Here is an 8,350-nt window from a genome sequence, read left to right as displayed (position 1 = left end):
AATAATATCATGTGTCCTAAGTTTTCTTTTCTGGGATTTGATATAAATATTTCATAACTCTGCTTTTAACAAATCCCTTTTTTACATAGTCTCCTATTTTTCTTAATTTCTTGTGCTGAGAATAATGTCTTCCACTTTGTTCTTAATTTTCTATTTTTTTTTTTGGCAGGGTTATTGGAGATTTAACCCAGGATGTTTAAGCACAGAGCCACATCCCCAACCCTTTTCAGTTTTTTTTTTTTTTTTTTTTTTTTGAGACAGGGTCTTGCTCAGTTGCTTAGGGCCTTGACAAATTACTGAGGCTTGCTTCAAACTTGCAATCATTTTGTCTACCTAGTTATTGGGATTACAGGTGTGCATCATCACTCCTGGCTTATTCTAAATTTTCTGGCATTTCTGCCCAGCCATTCTCCACTTCCTGATCTTCTCATTTGCTATTTTCATGGACAGTAATGCTCATACCCTGGTCATTTCTTCCTTATGCTCTAGATCTAAATTCAGTTTACCACCCCTTCAGAGAGCCCTAGCCTGGCCATCTTGCTCAAAGAATTCCTTTATTACGCTGTTAAAATATTCTGTTGAATCCTTTACAGAATTAATTACAGTGTGTACTTTCATCCTTCTTTCTCTTTTATACCTTTCTTCATCTAATCAAACTTCTAAAGAAGAAGACACAGCTAGGGTTGTAACTCCAAGGCAGACCACTTGCCTAACACATATGTGACCCCAAGTTTGATCCCCAGCATTGCAAAACAAACCAACAACAACTAAAAAGAGGAGGTGTTTGCTGTTTTGTGTTCAGCTATTTACTTATTACCTTGTGCAGTGCCTGCCAAGCACTAAAATATGATTCTGATCATAAAATGATGAACTATAGATGAAAAATTCTTGATAATATTTTGGTCATTTTTATCTGTAAACTGAGAGGATGAAATTGCATGATTTCCAAATTATTCTTTGGGCTTGTGGTCCACTCCTTAACCCAAGTTGTGAATAACCATACCATGAGATTAGGTGGGTAGTTGGATCAACTGGTAACTTGAAAGAATTGTCAATATAAGGCTACATTTGATGTTCACTATAGGTTACTGCATCTTCAAAGAAACTTCAGCATCCTCAACAAGAATCCTCAGCTTACCAAACATTTAAGCTCCCCTTAGAAGAAAAATGTTGGGTGGAATAACACTGAAGACACATACTCAAATGTTCTGGAATTCTGGGTCAGTCTCCACATAATTTTACACATAATAAATGTTATCATAATCCATTTATTCCTGAGAACTAACTGTAAATGTATTCTTTTATCCAAAAGATTAAAGTGAATAAATCCACTCTACTTTCTTCTTCATGTTTCCATCTAAGACATGGGGCCAAGAAAGTAAATAATTTGACATTTAAATTATATAATGCTTATAATAATTCCAATATCTAGTGTCTTCCTGGTAGAATTTTAAAATATATTTCTTTGATTTTCTAATGATAGGATTACAATTTCAACTAGCAGGAACTGTCAGAATTTGTAAAAAATATGTTTGTGAACATGCTGTATTTAACCACAATGTATAGCTACCCATACGAATTGATATAAATGTTTCTGTTAGAATGTAGGCATTTATGATCGTGGTAATGCAGTGGACAGATCAATTATTTATATTAGGCTGGAAAGACAAAGGTCAGATGTGAATTAAGACAATTTTTTTTTTCATATTCCCACAGGCTCCCACCAATAAGTGTCATTGATTCATTCTCTCAGAGAAGCTTTCTCCTACTGACAGATCAGGCAGATCTTGAAGTTCAGTGTTCAAAGTTTTAGTTCATAAGGGCTTTGTTCAATTATTCTTTCAATTATTCACTTTATAATAGTTGAGATTAGTATAAAACTAATCCATTAAACAGACATCATAATGGTTTTACCCCCAAGTATTACTTAGCAATTACAAACTCAAATTAATGTAGGAACCAAGTAGATAAAAGCAATAAATAAAACTTCTGTAATTAACAAAAGTTATGTAGAAAGTAATATGACTCATCCATAATCAACTTCACCTAATACTGCTGTCAGAATAAGTGAATCTGATGTTAATCAGTCTTATGATGTTTTTGAAAGTAAACTTGGATTATTGCTGTATGTATATATGTGACTGCATGACCAATGTGATTCTGCAACCTGTACACTCAGAAAAATGAGAAATTATACCCCATCAGATTCAAATGTATGATATGTCAAGATCATTGTACTGTCAGGTGTAACTAATTAAAACAAATTAAAAAAAAAGAAATTTGGAATACTAGCAACTACACATGTATGTGTTTATATGTATGCATGTGTGTATTTTCTTTACACATGTATTCATTTACCTTTAATCTACTGTTCAGGAAAACATGTCTTTTGATAGCTATATTCATCACTAGTATACTAGCTAATAATGACCATGGCAATTTTTAGTGTCTTCCAATAATAAATACCAAAAAATCATTAAAAATGTTATGTGGTTTATAAAATTCAATTTACAAAGAATTATTTTATATAATAATATATATATGAACTCTTATTAAATGTAAAAAATGAAGCAATATGTTTCAAATATTAATTGAATGATACAAGAATGAGATCTCAAAAGATATAAATTAACACAAATGAATTGTAGCCTTGAAAACTCTATGCATTTATTTCTTTTGCTTTGAATATGATGGGTTAAAAAGTATAAAAAGAAGGTGGGTTGCACTAAAGAAATTAAGTTGGTGATTAAACTGGGCTATGTGAGAAAAGAAATATATTAAAAGAGGAAAAAGAAGTAGGCTACACCAGAAACAAGCAAATTCTAGAAAGTCCAAAACATGAAAGAAATTGCAGCCTCGAAAAATGTACTCCCTATTGTTAGTGACACAGAAAATCACCAGTAAACAACCACTATTCAACAGAAAAACAGGAGGAACAAGTAGAGTGAAGGCTGCTCTGTTCCTACCAGACTGTTCCCCTTATGATGTTTAGTCAGAACATAAAAAGATCTCAGTAGGTAATGAGGAAAGTCATCCCAAAACATGTGTGGAACAGCACATCTGTGTATTTTTAACATTTCGGGGCAGTGCAGTGGAAGATAATGAATAAAAGCTAGGACTATAGAACTAAAGGAGATGAAGGTTTATAGGCAATTAAAATGTAGACATTGAATAACTAAAATATATATTACAAACTGGGGTATAAATTATCAGCAGTAGTTAAAAAGAGTCTCTTAAAGAACATTCCAAATGGATATTAGAATTTGAGGAATATTTAACCAATGGTACTTAAGGTACCTATGTCTACTATAAGGGCATTTACATTTAAATAGAAATAATAGGACTAAACTGCAAATAACAATATTTTAAGGGAAATGGGCCAAATAATAGGGGGAAATTGAGACTAGCAATGATACTATTTTTTCTATTGTTTCCAAAATTATTCTAAGTTTAGGATTGTGTGTTCTCTGTAAAGTCAAGGCCAACCTTCTATTGAAAATTTATTACATTTGATACTTATAGATGAAAATGTAACAGAAGTCCAATAAATTCTCATAATGAAAAAATCTATTAATATTATATGATATTCATATGAGAAAAAATAAATTAACTTAGAAAAAAGTAGATAACTAAATTTTGTCTAGTAAAGGGTAAAAATAAAAATAAAATTGCCTGGGGTAAAAAGTAGAATTTTCTCATTATTATGATTCTTGCCTGTTCTGGTCATTGGACTTAAAGGTAAAAGGCCAATCATGAATAATCCTCACTAGGATAAGACCATCTATAAGAACTTCAACCTTCCCATTTGTGATAGGTAACTTTATGTGTCAATTTACCATGGTACCATGATATGTGGTCAAATACTAGTCTAGATATTTCCATGAAGGTATTATTTTTAGTGAAAATAAATTTTAAATCTGTAAATCTCGAATAAAGTATATCACCCTCCAAAATGTTGGTGGGACCTATCAAATCAGTTGAAAGCCTTAATTAAATATAGAATGAAATATCCCAAAGAAGACAAAATCCTGCTCACAAACAATGTTACACTTAAATTTTAATATCAAATATTTGCTATGCCCCTATCTGCCAGCCTACCCTCCAGATTTTGGAACTGCAACTTACACACTTGTGAGTGTTTATTCCTTAAAAAAAATCCTTATTTTCCTTCTATACAAATTTCTATTGATTTTTTATTATGTTTTTTAAAGAGAATTCTAGGTAATACACAATGTAACATTACTGAAACATATACATCATTATTATAAATGTCATCAGTACAAGTAGATAACAATTGAAATATAAAATTAAATCATTTATATTAGCTTGCAAAGCATTGATACGCTTAAAACGTATCAATCTCACTAGATATTTACAAAACCTACATGAGGTGAGGACAAAACTGTAATTAAAGAAATCAAAGATGAATTAAATGAAGAGATAGACATTTTTCATGTACAGAAAGATTCAGTATTATCAAGATATTAGTTCTTCCCAACTTGATCTATAGGCTCATTGTAGCTCAATCAAAATCCTAGCAAATCATTTTGTAGGTAAACTTATTACATAGTTTAAACAGAGTCAAAAGACCCTCAGAATTGTGAAAACAACGTAAAAAGAGAAAAAAAATGGAGAAATGATGATACCCTAATTATAGACTTAATATAAAATATAAAAATAAGACAGTGAGGTATTGGTGACAGTACAGAAAAGTAGACCAATAAAGCAAAATATAGAACCCAAAAGTAAACTCATCTAAATATATTCAACATAACTTTGACAAAGGAGCAAAGGCACTACTACAAAGAAAAGACAGTGTTTTCAACAAATAGTGTTAGCACACTGGACATCCACAAGTAAAATACAAAAAAAAGGGGGGGGGGACAAAAAGCCACACAATATCATACAAAATTTATCCTAGACCTAAATATAAAATATGAAACAATACACTTTCTAGAAGACAAGAAAATTTGGATGACATTAGTATTGGATTTTGAATGCAACAATAAAGGCACAATCAATGAAAAATTAGTTGATTAGTTGATTTCATTGAAATTAAAACTTTTGCTCTGTGAAGTAAATTGTTAGGGAATAGGGAAACAAACTACAAACTTGGAGAAAATATTTCCAAAAGGTGTATGTGATAAAGGACTACTATCGAAACCTTACAAAGAAATCTTAATTAACAGGAAGAATATGAAAAACTTCTTTAAAAACCTAAGGGGAAAAATCTCAGAAATACTTCTCCAAAGATGATCAACATATGAAAGATGTTCAGATTTATATGTTATAGGTAATTATGGTGAGCCGCTTCTGCCGTTTATACAAATTATGGTCGCCATTACAAGATGGCGCTGGCTCCGCTGTGGTCTGTGACAAACAACTCCTTATTTGGGAGAGTTGGCGCATGACTTTTCATCACCCTATGAGAAAGCTCCACGTGGCTGCTTTGCATTGGGGCTTGAGATGCTTTATTAAGGCTGGGAGGGGCATCCGAGAGGAAGAAGAAGAACTATCAAGGGCTGAAATAAACTACTGAAAGAAGATTCCTGAGTGTTGCGTCTTCCTTGCGGGCAAGGGGGCGCAACAGGTAATTGCAAATTAAAACAGCAATGACATAATACCACATGCATTGCCAAAAGCCAAAACACTGACAATCCCAAATGCTGCCAAGGAAGTGGAGAAGCAAGAACTTTCATTTGTTGCCTGTGAAAATGTAAATTTTACAGTCACGTTGGAAGGCACTTTGGTAGTTTCTTACAAAACTAAAATTATTTTTATATAATACAAGAATCATGTGTCTTGCTGTGTACTCAAATAAGTTGAAGGTTTTATGAACACAAAATTTTTTTTAAAATATCTTTATTTTAATTAGGTATATATGACAGCAGAATGCATTATGATTCATTGTAATAGCTTTATTCATGTCTGCTGAAATTTGGAAGCAACAAAGATGTCTTTCAGTAATTAAAGCTATATATAAACTGTGGTATGTCCATACAATGTACAGTGTTAAGAAAAAAATGAGTTTTTAAAAATCTATTGATTCATTTATTTCACCATGAGTAAATGACTAATTCAAAGCAACCAATCTGGACTCCAATAACATAGCACTCTGGAAAAATCAAAACAATGAGCACAATAAAAAAAGTTAGTGGTAGCCAGGGACTGGTGACACAGCACAAGGAATTATTATTATTATCAATATTAATATATTATTAATATTATATTATTAATATAATATATTAATGCATTGATTAATATATTATTAATATATTATATTATTAATATGATATAATAATATTAATGATATGACAATATTGTTGATAAATGCCCTTATTCATTTGTCAATCTGTAGAATGTACATCAAGAATGAAACCTAATGTAAACTGTAGAGTATGGGTGATAATAACATGTCAATCTAGGTTAATTGATTGTAAAAAAATAGTACCGCTGTGATGAAGAATGTTAATAGTGAGAGAAGCTCTGAGTGGGCAAGGCACTGGGGTCTAGGGAAGGAATGCAATATTTTCTCCCCAATTTTTCTGTAAACTCGAAATACTTTAAGAATCTATTCCAAATGCCATTGGTCATTAAAAGTTCCACTTATGAGACTACAAGTATCTATGCAGTTCTTACCAGCTAAAGTTGAGGCCCAAATCAGCAATTAAAATATGAATTTCCATTAAGTTAAAGGAAAAAAATTAGCATCTTAAATCCAACTGTCATTGCTTGCATTATTTATTCATAGGTTAATGTGTAATTGGAGAATTGTGCTGAATAAAGACAAATGCACTTCTTTATTGAAGAACTTACTGTCCAAAGACAGAATGGAAATTTAGAAAAAACTGTTTGCTCAGAGACATCAAAATGATCATTATAATAGAATGAGGTGATTCCACAAATCCTACCATGTGGACAATACTTCTTATTTAGAGTTGTTATACCCAATTACATGTAGAGATGAACCACACTGGCTTAATCGTTGGCTTATCTGCTTTTTTAAATTTGAAAATTGGGATGAACACATATTTCATCAATATGATGATGTTAAACACATGACATTATATTATATTCCAAATATTAAATTGTTTAAATTTGGGAAACAAATTTCTTGAATCTCAAGGAACTCTTAGTAGTCTTCCCAAATTGTTTAACTCCATATAAAAAGCTCTATTCTTTATTTTTTTCCTACATTTTTATTGGTGCATTATAGTTGTATATATCGATGCCATTTATTTTTACATATTCATATATGCACACAATATAACAATATAATTTTTCCAATATCTCTCCAAGCACTTTCCCCCTCCATTCCCACCTCCCACCCCTTTCTTCTACTGATCTGTACTAATCTTTTTCTTTTTTCCTGTCTAGCTTTTCCATATAAGAGAAAACAAATTAACCTTGACATTCTGAGTTTGACTTATTTTGCTTAATAGTCTTTAGTTCAACCATTTTCCTAAAAATGACATAATTTCTTTTTTCTTTGTGGCTAAATAAAACTTCATTTTGTGTATATCCCACATTTTCTTTAGTCACTCATCTGTTAATGAGCACCTAGGCTGGTTTCATAGTTTGGCTACTATGAATTGTGCTGCTATAAACAGGGGTATGCATGTATCACTGTATTATGATGACTTTGATTCTTCAGGATGAAACTGAGGAGTGGTATAGCTAGTCAAATTCAGAAACAAAATTGCAAAGATCACACTGTCCCTTCTTGACATTTAAATTTGTTTCATGTATTCTCTTAACTAGTTATTGGGGTTCTTTAGTTTTGCTGTTGGGTTTGTTTTGTTTTTCTATTTAGGCCAGGTAAATAGTTTCTCTCAATGTGGTTTAAAGATAAATAGATGTATTAAACCTACTTTTCTCTTGGAAAAAAAAAATTCTGTGTGGTTTTCCATTAGAGAAGACATTTCCTCGTTGGGGAACTGCAGGATTGTTGCAGTCTGGCTGGGCACAAAATAACCAAGCCGCCACGAGGCACTTGTAGGTTCAAACAGGAGCTCCTTTGTTGAGAGCCACAGCCGAAGAGGCCCAGCAAAATTCCAGCTGCCAGCAAACTTCCAGCTGCCAGCTGATGATTGGCTCCTCTGCGGTGATGCTCATTGGGCTGTTTCCCCGCCCTTTCTGACCAGGGAGCTGCTCATTGGGGGACTTTTTTTTGGCTCTGCCCACATGACCCAGCCAATCAGCCTCAAGAGCAGGAGGAGTGGGGGAGGTGGAGAGGCTTGTGGGAAGCCGGTGGTGGCAGTTGGGCTCTGAAGGTTTTTCCTGAGGAGCTGTGTGGTTTGGTGTGTGTGTTCTAAAAATAAAGTTCGTTTCTTTTGACAAGTGGCTCCTG

This window comes from Marmota marmota, unplaced genomic scaffold (genome assembly GCF_001458135.2).
Source record: "Marmota marmota marmota unplaced genomic scaffold, marMar, whole genome shotgun sequence".
Taxonomy (NCBI): Eukaryota; Metazoa; Chordata; class Mammalia; order Rodentia; family Sciuridae; genus Marmota; species Marmota marmota.
The sequence above is the reverse complement of the archived record's forward strand: the minus strand, read 5'-3'. Positions refer to the sequence as shown.